Source organism: Somniosus microcephalus, chromosome 14 (assembly GCF_052327205.1).
Source record: "Somniosus microcephalus isolate GS21.2 chromosome 14, FLI_Smic_1.0, whole genome shotgun sequence".
Lineage (NCBI taxonomy): Eukaryota > Metazoa > Chordata > Chondrichthyes > Squaliformes > Somniosidae > Somniosus > Somniosus microcephalus.
In genome coordinates this window covers 119,634,447-119,648,885 of record NC_141000.1, presented here as the reverse complement: position 1 = coordinate 119,648,885, position 14,439 = coordinate 119,634,447, and positions in this window count along the sequence as shown.

Below are 14,439 nucleotides of genomic sequence, written 5' to 3'. Positions count from 1 at the left end.
GGGGTAACATTAGCTACCCTCCAATCCACGGGTACTGTTCCCGAGTCAATGGAGTTCCGGAAGATGATCCTTAGAGCATCTGCTATCTCCAGGGCCACCTCCTTAAGTACCCTAGGATGTAGTTTATCAGGCCCCGGGGATTTGTCGGCCTTCAGTCCCCTCAACTTACCCAACACCATATCCCTAGAGATACTAATTTCTGTCAGCTCCTCCCTCTCATTAGTCCCTATGTTTGCCGATATTCCTGGGAGGTTATTTGTGTCCTCCTTTGTGAATACAGAACCAAAGTATGAGTTTAATTGGTCTGCCATTTCCTTATTCTCCATTATATATTCTCCCGAATCGGACTGCAAGGGACCGACTTGGGATTTTACCAGTCTTTTCCTCCTGATATACCGATAAAAGCTTTTGCAGTCTGTCTTTATGTTTGCTGCAAGTTTACTTTCGTATTCTATTTTCCCCTTCCTGATTAATCCCTTTGTCCTCTTTTGCTGTATCCTGTACTGCCCCCAATCTTCCGGTCTGGTGCTTTTTTTTGCCAGTTGATATGCCCTTTTTTTTGATTTTATGCTGTCCCTAATTTCCCTCGTTATCCACGGTTGAGCCACCTTTTTAGGTTTATTTTTATGCCAAACCGGTATAAACATGTTCTGGAATTCTTCCATTCTATCTTTGAATGCTTGCCATTGTCTATCCACTGTCAATCCCCCCAGAAACACCACCCAATCAATCTTACCCAATTCCCGTCTCATACCCTCGTAATTCCCTTTATTTAAGTTCTGGACCTTAGTCTCTGATTCAATTTCCTCACTCTCCATCTCGACTGAGAGCTCGATCATATTATGATCGCTCTGACCCAAGGGGCCTCGTACAAGAAGATTGTTGATAAGTCCCTTCTCATTGCACAATACCCAGTCTAAAATGGCCTGATCTCGAGTCGGCTCCTCGACATATTGGTCCAGATAACCGTCCCGAAAACATTCCAGGAATTCCTCCTCCTCAGAATTTTTACTAATTTGGGTAGTCCAATCAATATGTAAATTAAAGTCACCCATGATGACAGCTGTGCTCTTATCGCACGCTTCTCTAATTTCCCTTTTTATGCCTTCCCTCACCTCCATATTACTATTTGGAGGCCTATATATCACACCCACTAACGTTTTCCTCCCCTTGCTATTTCTCATTTCTACCCATACAGATTCCGTTTCATCCGAGTTAATATCCTTCCTTTCCATTGCATTAATCCCCTCCTTTACCAGCAATGCTACCCCACCTCCCCTACCTTTTTGCCGATCCTTCCTAAATATTGTATATCCCTGGATGTTAAGTTCCCAGCCTTGCCCACCCTGCAGCCACGTTTCTGTAATCCCAATCAAATCATACTTGTTTACCTCTATTTCCACAACTAATTCATCCACCTTGTTCCTAATGCTTCTAGCATTAAGATACAAAGCCTTCAGGCTTGCTTTTTTCACACTCTCATTATGAATTAGTTTGGCCCTTTGTGTTTCTCTCCTTTGCTTATTGCTTCTCACCTTTCTACCATCTATTTCTGACTTCATATGACTTCCCTCTTTTCCACTATCTAGGTTCCCATCCCCCTGCCAAATTAGTTTAAATCCTCCCGAACCGCCCTAGAAAATATTACCCCGAGGACATCGGCTCCCTCACAGTTCAGGTGTAGACCGTCCCCTTGGTACAGGTCACTCCTCCCCAAGAACTGGTTCCAATGCCTCAAGAATTTAAATCCCTCTCCCTTGCCTTTATTAGACGTGGGATAGAATACAAGAGCAGGGGGGTTATGCTTCAACTGAATAAAACACTAGTTAGGCCTCAGCTAGAGTACTGCGTGCAGTTCTGGTCACCACATTACAGGAAAAATGTGATTGCACTAGAGAGGGTACAGAGGAGATTTACAAGGATGTTGCCGAGAGTAGAGAACCTTAGCTATGAGGAAAGACTGGATAGGCTGTGTCTGTTTTTCTTGGAACAGAGGAGGCTGAGGGGAGACCTTATTGAGGAATATAAAATTATGAGGGGCATAGATAAAGTGGATAGAAAGGACCTATATCCCTTAGCAGAGGGGTCAAAAACCAGGGGGTACAAATTTAAAGTAATTGGGGGAAGGTTTAGAGGGGATTTGAGGGGAAATTTCTTCACCCTGAGGATTGTGGTCGTCTGGAACTCACTGCCTGAAAGGGTGGTAGAGGCAGGAACCCTAACCACATTTAAAACGTACTTGGACGTACACTTGGGATGCTCTAACCTGCAGGGCTACGGACCAAGGGCTGGGAAGTGGGATTAGGCTGGATAGCTCTTTGTTGGCCGGCGTGGACACGATGGGCCAAAATGGCCTACTTCTGTGCTGTAACTTTCTATGATTCTATGAAGGAGATGAGAAAGAACAAACCGAAGAAGAATAAAGAGATGTGCCAAACTCCCGCTTATATGCCTTGAATTTCAAAGAAAAAGATTCTTTCTATTCAATTGGCTAATCTGAGTGACACATACGACAGAAGAGTTCAACTCTTTTACTGTCAATCATTTTAAACAGCCATGCAACTGCACAGGTCCAGATAAGGGATGAAATACTTATATCTCAGTAATGAGCTATCTCCAGACCTGTGTCCACGATGCTGGCCTTCTCCCATGGTAAGGAATGTTTTGTTCGTGGTTTTAAATAGTTTAAGTCTCTTTTCATTTCCGAGCATTCAGTTTAAATACTGAGCACACATCACAAGGCAATTCTCAGGGCATTTCTCCAACAACTATAAGCAGTTCTTCAACCCATTTACTACTGGGCATATCTCCATTTCACAAAGCTGTCTTTAAAGCTGACACAACTGGCAGTAACGGTGAAGCCTGGGAGCAGTCGAATCTGCCGCAAGTTACTGCCATTTGCTTGGTGTTATTGGGTTGGGTACCTGTACAGGGTTGAGTGTTCTTGCAAACCAGGCCCCCAAAACCTTACTCCATGAGGACCGAACAATTTTCTTTTAATTCATTCTCGGGCGTCACTGGCAAGGGCAGATTCTATTTTTTTTTAAACTGTTTATAGGATGCGGCCATCGGTGGCAAGGCCAACATTTATTGCCCATCCCTGGTTGCCCTTGAGAAGGTGGTGGTGAGCCGCCTTCTTGAACTGCTGCAGTCCATGTGGTGAAGGTGCTCCCACAGCGCTGTTGGTTAGGGAGTTCCAGGATTTTGACCCAGCGACGATGAAGGATCGGCGATATATTTCCAAGTCAGGATGGTGTGTGACTTGGAGGGGAAATTGGAGGTGATGGTGTTCCCATGCGCCTGCTGCCGTTGTCGTCCTAGGTGGAAGGGGTCGCGGGTTTGGGAGGTGCTGCCGAAGAAGCCTTGGCGAGTTGCTACAGTGCATCTTGTAGATGGTACACACTGCAGCCCCGGTATGCCAGTGGTGGAGGGAGTGAATGTTTAAGGTGGTGGATGAGGTGCCAATCAAGTGGGCTGCTTTGTCCTGGATAGTGTCAGGCTTCTTGAGTGTTGTTGGAGCTGCACTCATGCAGACAAGTGGAGAGTATTCCATCACACTCCTTACTTGTGCCTTGTAGATGGTAGAAAGGCTTTGGGGAGTCAGGAGGTGAGACACTCGCCACAGAATACCTAGCCTCTGACCAGCTCTTGATGTAGCTGGTCCAGTTAAGCTTCTGGTCAATGGTGACCCCAGGATGTTGATGGTGGGGGATTTGGCAATGGTAATGCCGTTGAATGTCAAGGGGAGGTGGTTAGACTCTCGCTTGTTGGAGATAGTCATTGCCTGGCACTTCTATGGCGCGAATGTTGCCTGCCACTTATCAGCCCAAGCTTGAACGTCGTCCAGGTCTTGTTTCATGTGGGCATGGACTGCTTCATTATCTGAGGAGTTGTGAATGGCGCTGAACACTGTGCAGTCATCAGCGAACATCCCCATTTCTGACCTTATGTTGGAGGGAAGGTCATTGATGAAGCAGCTGAAGATGGTTGGCCTAGGACACTGCCCTGAGGAATTCCTGCAGCGATGTCCTGGGGCTGTGATGATTGACCTTCAACCACCACAACCATCCTCACTTGTGCTAGGTATGACTCCAGCCAGTGGAGAGTTTTCCCCCCGATTCCCATTGACTTCAGTTTTACTAGGGCTCCTTCACGCCACACTCAGTCAAATGCTGCCTTGATGTCAAGGGCAGTCACTCTCACCTCACCTCTGGAATTCAGCTCCTTTGTTCATGTTTTGACCAAGGCTGTAATGAGGTCTGGAGCCAAGTAGTCTTGGCGGAACCCAAACTGGGCATCAGTGAGCAGGGTATCGGTGAGTAAGTGCCACTTGATAGCACTGTCGATGACACCTTCCATCACTTTGCTGATGATCAAGAGTAGACTGATAGGGCGGTAATTGACCGGATTAGATTTGTCCTGCTTTTTGTGGCCAGGACATACCTGGGCAGTTTTCCACATTGTCGGACAGATGCCAGTGTTGTAGCTGTACTGGAACAGCTTGGTTAGAGGTGCGGCTTGTTCTGGAGCACAAGTCTTCAGCACAGCAGCCGGGATGTTGTCGGGGCCTATAGCCTTTGCTGTATCCAGTGCGCTCAGCCGTTTCTTGATATCATGTGGAGTGAATCGAATTGGCTGAAGACTGGCTTCTGTGATGGTGGGGACCTGAGGAGTAGGCCGATATGGATCATCCACTCGGCACTTCTGGCTGAAGATGGTTGCAAACGCTTCAGCCTTGTCTTTTGCCCTTCCCTAGTTGCCCTTGAGAAGGTGATGGTGGGCCTTCTTCTTGAACCGCTGCAGTCTGTGAGCTATTAGGTAGGGATCTTGACCCAGTGATGACGAATAAAGTCAGAAGGATAGTTCTGCACCATTTCTGTCTTTGGTGCTTTCTGACCGGAGCAGTATTTTATCTGTTTGTGTAGACAGTGACTATCAGCAGCCCAGTCAACCTTTGGGGAGGGCTATCACCGTGGGCTCTTCATCCAGTGTTTACACATTCATATTTCCCAGTAGGAGTTACTGCATGTCAATCGGGACCAGGAATTCTGCTCTTTGGTGTCCCAGCGGTGCTGAGGCCAAAAATACCACCGGAGTTGCTGCTCTAACTGATATCAACTCAGCATGGACTTGGAAACTGAATCTGGGACTGACTGGTCTGCATGGCTTCATACTACGCAAGCTAGCACCTCCCAAACCTGCGACCTCCATCACCTAGAAGGACAAAGGCAGCAGGCGCATGGGAACGGCACCACCTCCAGGTTCCCCTCCAAAGTTACACACCATCCCGACTAGGATATACGTCGGCCGTTCCTTTATCGTCACTGAGTCAAATCCCTGGAACTCCCTGTATTGATTTGTATGTGGGTTCAATGACGACACATTCTTGAAAGAGAATGGCCTAGAAATTCAGTAGGCTTTGCACCCACTTTTCGCCCAAAGAGGGTTTCTGCGCCAGTGTAAGAGGGTGCGCTGATATTCAGCGCTGCGGTAATGGCGGCGGTAGCCAGTAGCGCTGCGCCGACACCGATGACGTCATTGGTGTGCGCAGTGCCCCGGTTCCGCCCCGCTTCCGGCCCAAACCCCATATTTAGTTGCGGCTGCCTCTTCTGCAGCGGCCGCAAACAGCGCTGGAAAAACGGGGCCGTACTGCTGCGCAACTGGGGCGCTTTAAGGTGGCGGTGCGGCCGGCCGCTTTTTCGGCGGCCGCCTGCCCACACCTCCCTCCCCGGCCTCCTACACCACCCCCCCGCGGCATTGGTGGCTGATTCCCGCGAGCCCGGCACTTCTCCGTGGTGCCGGCCTCATTTGCCGGCAGAATCCAGCGGCGATCTCATGGCTGCAGGCAGCTCCTCCTTAAGAGAAGGAGGAGGCCTGCAGTACCCCAGCCTGCCGCACCGCATCGGGTGGCGCAGCGGCAGCTGGAGCGCTGAAATTCACTTTCAGCGCCCCAAGCGGAGGCGGGCACACCCTGGAACAGCGCCCGGTTCTGAATTGGGGCGCTAAAAGTGAATACCTGGCGGGCGCAACTGGCTCCGCGCGCAGCGCTAACTTTTGGGCGTTAGCCTGCTGGCGGGCCTTAACTGAATTTCTAGGCCAATGTCTTTTAATCTAAAGTATTTTTAACTCTGTTAACAGCATTACAGGAGACACCATGTTAGAGATCCATCTAAAACGAAACCAAAACTAAACTGCTTGTCTCTCACATGCCCTCTGCTGGTCAGGCATAAATAATCAATCAGGCAAATATGCTGGTAAGGCATAAATAATCAAACAGGCAAATACCATCACTATTTGCTGATATCATTACATCTCCCTTTCTTAAAACAAAAGTATTTTACTTTTATCTAACAACATGTTTTCTTTGTATTACTCTGCATTTTAACTGTAACACTTAATGAACTTACATTATCATTATCATGATCAAGGTTTTTTAACCTTGTTTTGTGTGTTCACATGAAATATGTAAATACCTAGAACTTGAAGAGAGAATAAGATAACATTACTTCCTTCTATAACAAGAGTCCTTAAACTTGCTCAATGAGTCTCTCAGGAGGCTTCACGTGTCTTGAGGATTTTCTGATTGATTGTCCTTGAATCTGAGTTGTTGCCTCAGATGATGTGTTCTCAGCTGTGTGATCAGGTTGTTCAACAGTATCAGTCTTTTGACCTGCTGTGTGATCAGGTTGTTCAACTGTATCAGTCTTTTGACCTGCTGTGGCTGGTCCCATGAGAAGATCTCGACGATTTCTTCTCAGAACAGCACCCTCATCTGTCTGAATGGTGTATGATCTTGGTTGGACCTCACTCAGGACGGTTCCCTTCTGAGTCCATATGTTTGTTTTGTCTTTGAACCTTACTTGGTCACCAGTGTGGAGTTCAGGTAGGTTTTGTGTTCCTCTGTCATAGTAGTACTTTTGCTTTTCTTTCTGTTGTTCTTTGAACTTCCTCACTTTCTCCCCCTCTTTTGTTTTCAGGAGGTTCTCCGGGATGGGTAGGTTTGACCTTAGCAGACGTCCCATAAGGAGTTGGGCTGGTGACTTACCACACTCGAGCGGCGTTGTGCGGTATACAAGCATGCTCTGGTAGAAGTCAGTTCCACTGTCTTTTGCCTTGTACATCAGTCTTTTCACTGTCTGGACCGATTTTTCCACTGGTCCATTGGACTGTGGAAAGTGAGGACTTGACGTTGTGTGGACAAAGTCCCACTCTTTGGCAAAGTGTCGGAAACTTGCATTGTAAAACTGGGGTCCGTTGTCTGTGAAGACTTCGCTTGCCACGCCATGTCTGGAGAATATGGCTTTCATACATGTTATCACAGCATCTGCAGTGGTGGTGTACAGTCCACAAACCTTTGGATACAGGGAGTAATAGTCTGTGACTACAAGATAGTCCTTCCCTTGACATACGAATAGGTCAGCGCCTACCTTCTGGTAAGGTCTGTCTGGCGCTGGGTGTGGCTTTAGTGGTTCTACCGGATTGCTTGCTCGATATTTCAGGCATATTGTGCAGTTTGACACCTCATTTGTCACATCTTGGTTGATTTGTGGCCAGTACATCACCTCTCGTGCTCTTTTCTTACACTTTTCAATTCCCAGATGTCCTCCATGGATCCTTTTTAGCATCTCTTTTCTCAGACTCTTTGGGATAACTACTTTACTTCCTTTGTAGATGATGTCTTCGACCACTGATAGTTCCGCCCTGCAGTTCCAGTACTCTGCCATGTCAGGTGAGCAGTCTTGCTTCATGTTGGGCCATCCATCCAAGATGCTTTTCCTCAGTCGTCTCATTGTTTCCTCTTTGTTTGTCTCAGTCTTTATGAGCTCCATTTTTGCATCTGCTATGGGCAGTGCACTTGTGATCATGTCCACGTAGGCGTTCACTTTTTCATCCATTTTGGTGTTTGCGGGCTCACTTGGGTCAACAGCTCTGGACAACGTGTCTGCTGTATACATCAGCTTACCCGGTGTGTACGCAACATTCAGTGTATAGCGTTGCAGCCTGATCATCATTCTTTGTATTCTAAGCGGACATCCATTTAGTGGCTTTTGGAACAATGCAATCAAGGGCTTATGGTCAGTCTCTACACTGATTGCTTGTCCTGCCACAAACTGGTGAAATCTTTCACAGGCGTATGTGATGCTGAGCAGCTCCTTTTCTATTTGAGCATATCGCGTCTCCGCGTCTGTCATTGAGCGCGATGCATATGCAATAGGTTGCCAGTAGTCATATTTTTGCAGAAGAACGGCACCGAGCCCACTCTGTGATGCATCTGATGATATCTTGATGGGTCTCGCTGGGTCATAAAACCTCAGAACTGGTTCCTCTGTGAGCAGTTTCTTTAGATCGCTCCATGACTTCTCATGCTCATGATTCCATTCCCATTCTATGTTCTTTTCAGTTAGTCTTCTCAGTGGCGCCAACTTTTCTGAGAGGTTGGATATGAATTTACCCATGTAGTTGATCATTCCATTAAACCTCTTCACGTCCTTTTTGCATTGTGGTTTTGGCATATTCTCAATGGCGGACACCTTTCTGGGATCTGGTCTGATGCCCTCACTACTAAGGATATCTCCCACGAATGTCAGTTCTGTCACCCCGAGCTGGCATTTCTCTCTATTCAGCTTCAGGTTTGTTTTCCTTGTTGCTTCCAGCACTTTTTTCAGTCTCTCGTCATGCTCAGTTCTCGTGGTTCCCCATACTATGATGTCATCCATTGATGTATCAACTCCCTCCAGGTGCTCATAGATCATATGGATAGTTTTGTGATACACTTCAGGAGCTGAGGCAATGCCAAATGGTAACCTTAGGAATCTGTATCTGCCAAATGGACTGTTGAACGTGCACAGTCTTGAACTTGCTTCGTCCAGTTTCATCTGCCAAAATCCTGACGATACATCTAACTTGCTGAAATACTTTGCATTTGCAAACTGTGACATGATTTCCTCACGTGTAGGAAGCTTGAAGTGCTCTCTCTTTATTGCTCTGTTTAGATCTCTTGGATCCAGGCAAATTCTGAGCTTTCCATTCTTTTTGTCCACAACGACAAGGGAACTCACCCACTCAGTTGTCTCATCTATCTTCTGAATCACGTTCAGGCTTTCCATCCTGTCCAGCTCTGCCTTCAGTTGCTTTTGAAGAGCAAACGGAACTTTTCTGCATGGATGTATGACCGTTGGCATACTTTTATCTACTCTGATCGTGTGTCAGCCTACAGGGAGGAGGTCCAGCATCTCGTGAAGTGGTGCGCCGACAACAACCTGGCCCTTAACACCAAGAAAACAAAGGAAATAATCGTGGACTTCAGGAAGTCAAAAGGTGGAAGTCACACCCCCATCCACATCAATGGGGCGGAGGTGGAAAGGGTGGCCAGCTTTAAGTTCCTCGGAGTCCACATCACGGAAGACCTCTCCTGGTCCCTCAACACCTCCTCTCTGGTGAAGAAGGCCCAGCAGCGCCTATATTTCTTGAGGAGGCTGAAGGGATGTAATCTGTCACCCCCGATCCTCTCTAACTTCTACCGCTGCACTATAGAGAGCATCCTGACAAACTGTATCACGGTATGGTACGGCAGCTGTAGCTCCCATGACCGGAAAGCCCTGCAGCGGGTAGTCAAAACTGCCCAACGCATTACCGGCACCCGGCTACCGACCATAGAACATATATATCAGAAACGCTGCCTACGGAGGGCACGGTCCATCATCAAAGACCCTACCCACCCCAGCCACAGTCTGTTCGTCCTCCTACCATCTGGAAGACGCTACAGATGCATTCGCACCCGTACGACCAGACTTGGGAACAGCTTCTTTCCCAGGGCTGTCATCCTACTGAACTCCACAAATAAACACTAAAGCCTGCACATCTGCCGATGCACTTTATTATGGTCATATTTATGCTAATATATATGTACAAATGTATGTTGAAATGTTTAAGTGTCCTAATCCAAATTGTACACTCTCGGGAGCCGCAAGCCTACATTTCGTTGTACTGCACTTGTGCACTAACAATGACAATAAAAGTTGATTTGATTTGATTTGTGTTCTCCTGGAAGGCAGCCTAGACCCTGAAATAGGTCGTTGTACTCTTTCATGAGTTCATCATAGACTGTCTCTCCTTCGCTTTCCACAACGAGGACTCTCTTTACCAGGTTCAGTCTCTCACAGGTTTTTAAACTTAGTATGGCCTGCACATCCTTTGGCATCATGATTAATGCTATCGTGTGCTCTCTGTCCTTGTGTGTCACTTTGACAATGCATCTTCCTTTCACTGGTATATTAGTACCTGAGTATCCTGTCACTTTCACTTTTATTCCATGTATCTTTGGTCTGGGTCTAATTTTCTTAAAATCAGTCTCTGATATCACATTAACTTGTGCTCCAGTATCCAATTTAAATGGAATGTGTATGTCATTCACTTTTAGTGTCAACATCCAGTCTCTTTTTTCTTTTTTGTTTTCAGACACGACATCTACATAGAACTCCTCTATCTCACTTTCATCTACTGCATTGACCTTGCTTTGTTGCGCTTGGTTCTTACAGCAACGGGCATAATGGTTGTTTTTGTTGCAACTATTGCATGTTTTACCATATGCTGGACACTTTTTTGGTGGATGCTGTGTACCGCATCGACTGCATGACTTTCGATTGTCCCTTTCATTTTTGTTCCCTGGCCACGCCTCTTTTTTCACACTGGCACTCTTTTTGTTAAACGGTTTGTGTCCATTCTTACTCACTGCATCCACGTTGCAGCTACTGTCACTGAACAGCTCCTTTGCCTGCGACTTCACGGTCTCTGTAGCCCTACACAGTGCTATGGCTTTTCCCAGGCCTAGATCTTGCTCTCTTAGCAGTCTTTCCTTTAGACCATTATCTGGAATACCACACACCAGTCTGTCTTTTATCAGCGAGTCTGTCAGTCCCCCAAATTCACATGTTTTGCTTCGGTTTCTCAGTTCAGTCACACACTGATCAATAGTCTCTCCCGTTTTCTGTACACATGTGAAAAATCTGTGCCTCTCAAACGTCACGTTACGTTTAGGTATGCAGTAGGCCTCAAACTGTTCCATTATTTTATCCAATTTCATTTTGTCTCCATCAGCAGCGAATGTGAAGTTATTATACACCTCCAGTGCTTCATCACCCATGACATGTAAGAACACTGACGCTTTCATTTTATCACTTTTCTCGTCAGCTCCGATTGCCGCTAAATACAACTCCAAACGTTGTTTGAATCTCCTCCAATTTTCAGCCACATTACCTGTCAACTGAAGCTTCGCCGGTGGGTGTAAACCTTCCATTTTTCACTTTGTTAGCTATTTTCCAATGGTAAGTAACGATGTTCTCTTTTGGCTTGCTAATATGTGGAAAGCTGATTTCACTGGGTAGCTTACTTGCCACTATCTCGTCGAGTTGCTAACTTCAGATATTTCCTCTTCATCTCTTTCAATCACTTCTGACACCATGTATTGATTTGTATGTGGGTTCATTGACGACACATTCATGAAAGAGAATGACTTTTTATCTAAAGTATTTTTAACTCTGTTAACAGCATTACAGGAGACACCATGTTAGAGATCCATCTAAAACGAAACCAAAACTAAACTGCTTGTCTCTCACATGCCCTCTGCTGGTCAGGCATAAATAATCAATCAGGCAAATATGCTGGTAAGGCATAAATAATCAAACATGCAAATACCATCACTATTTGCTGATATCATTACACTCCCTCCCTAACAGCACTGTGGGAGCACCTTCACCACATGGACTGCAGCGGTTGAAGAAGGTGGCTCAACCCCATCTTCTCAAGGGCAATTAGGGATGGGCAATAAATGCTGGCCATGCCAGCGATGGCCCAGCCCAAGAATTAATTTTTAAAAGGGCGCCCCTTTATCCACTAGGCCGCTTGGAGATGGAGGGGGAGGAGAGACAGCCATTTTAATACACCAACATTATACACCCCACCCACAAATTCAAAGCTTTGTTAGCCATTGCTGAGCCCTTCAAATCATGGGATTCGAAGCAATAGTCTAAAGGTGTCCCTGTAAGTGCCTCTTCTGCACTAATGAATTTCATTGCCAAGCCCTATTCTATACAATGAGTGAGTTTATAGCCATGGCTGGAGCTGAAATGCTCGCCCGTTGCAGTGAGCCAGCTCGGGATTTAAGATCCTGCGACACCTTTCGAAGAAATAGAAGGGCTTCAACCTTAACTTCAACCGCCTGACGTTAACTGGGGATGGTAAAGACCACAAAATGGCACCGGTAGCCCTGCCGCCCCGTTGGCACCCACGAAGAGTCCAGCGACATTTTGCAAGGGGCCTATCGCTCGGCGCCCGAAACGCCCGCCTGTCTCAGGTGGTAGGCCCCTTTTAAGAAGCAAATCATGTCCCTGGACCCCCGATTGCCATTTGAGGTCAGAAATGGTCAGAGCCACAGACGGTGGAGCCCAAGAGGCCCGGCCAAGGTGAGTTTCGAATTATTCCCGTGGATTCCAAAGGAGAGCTCCTTTTCCTCCGGGCCCCACAGAAATAATCTGGGCCTGCCGCTGCACCGGGACCCCCTGTCCTCTGCGACCATGACCCCAACCCCACCCTGCTCTTGCCTTTATTTGTCTTTCAATGTCAACCATAAGATCTTTTGAACAAGGAATAAAGAATTCCTTCCCAGGTTAGTGTGGTGTCCAGGGATAGGAGGCCATGGCCTGGAGGCGAGGTCTGTGCGAGTGGGTAGGCCGTTGTGAGGTCAGGAGAACAGGTTTCCCGAATGTCCTGCAGAATTTAATTGCAGGGCCTCTTTAAGTGGGGTTCCCACCCACAGGCAGCCTGATTGACAGGCTGGATGCCTTTTGGCCGTACAAGCCTACGAGAGCAGGTAGGTGTGTTGGGGGAGTGAGAGAGATCGTGGGTGGCGGGGAGCAGTCCGAATCATGGCGGGGTGGGGGAGGGGTCCAATGCTGATCTTATGGGTACCGATTGAGGGGGCCTCCGATGGAGGTCTGGCGGGGGGGTTCCAATTGCGGGGGAGGGGTGGGTTCGATGGTGGTCGAGGGTGCAGATGGTGGTCAGGGAGGGGGGGAGTCCGATCCTGGGTGGGGGTAGGAGCAGACAGAATGTGGGTGGGTGGCTTACTGGGCTTGGAGGAAACACTCCTGCTCCTCCTGGCCCACAAGCAGCCCTTCTTGCCTCCTTTAAGCTGCCAGGTTTTCCGAAGCCTGGGAAACCCGGCCGCCTGTAGTTAAAAATAGAGTGACTGTTAAAATGAAGGCAAGCAGCCTCATTATAATATTTAAGTGACCAACCCGCTTCCCTCGAGCGGCTTGGTCGCCCTCCCCTCATCCCGCCTCTGTTGAAACAGGAAGAGGGTGGGTTCGAGGCCGGTTCGTTTCCTGTTCCAGAATTTTTGCATTTTAATCTCTGACACGACCCCAACACATCTGTTTTTAGGAGTTAAGATTTAGCCCATGTGTTTGGATTTTTTAAAAAAATTGTGGCTTTTATGGTCTATTGATGACTTGGCTTTCAGCCAAATAAATTGCTTATCTAGAAACGAAATAGTTGCTTAAAGCACTCTAGTGGGTGAAGGCAGGCTGAAGGACACTTCACTAACTCTGGGTAAGCACATTGCACATAACAAACGTCTGTAGTTCCCGTTTAATAACAGGTGCAGGCAAAGCATTCAATGGAACCTGAAAATGTTTCACAGAGAAGTGATGGGTTGTATTATACAACGATAATTAAAATTCAGCAACCTTCATAGCAATCTATGAGTGAGGCTCTTCATCTGCTAATGCACTATTTCAGGAAATATTAACTCACAAAAACCCTACAATCCAGCAGCAGGAGCCACTTAATTCTGGTTATCTTTATACAAGATGGGGGTTTTCTTGTTCATGCTTAATTCCATTCAAATGCATTTTTGCCAGCTGTTGTCTGTAACCTTGTCAGTGTTGTTCCGTGCATTGTGAGATTTTCTTTTTATTATTTCTCATTTAATAGATACAGTAGTCACCTTGGTTTACAATACCATCAAGCCCTGCTCCCAAAAAAATGCCAATTCCCTCACGCAGCTGCTAATCATCTGCTTTTCACTCGTCTTGGCAATGCCCTGAGAAGTGGGGTACATGCCCTTGGCTTAGGTAACCATAGCGTCATACAGCACAGAAGGAGGCTATTCGGCCTTCTGCCTGTGCCGGCTCTTTGAAAGAGCTATCCAATCAGTCCCATTCCCCTCCCCATAGTCCAACAAATTTTTTTCCCTTCAAGCATTTATCCGATTTATCCTTTTGAAAGTTACTGTTGAATCTGCTTTCCACCAACTTTTCAGGCAGCGCATTCCAGAGCACAACAACTCGCTGTGAAAAAAAAATTCTCATCTCCCCTCCTGGTTCTTTTGTTAATTATCTTAAATCTGTGTCCTCTGGTTATCGACCCTCCCGCCAGTGG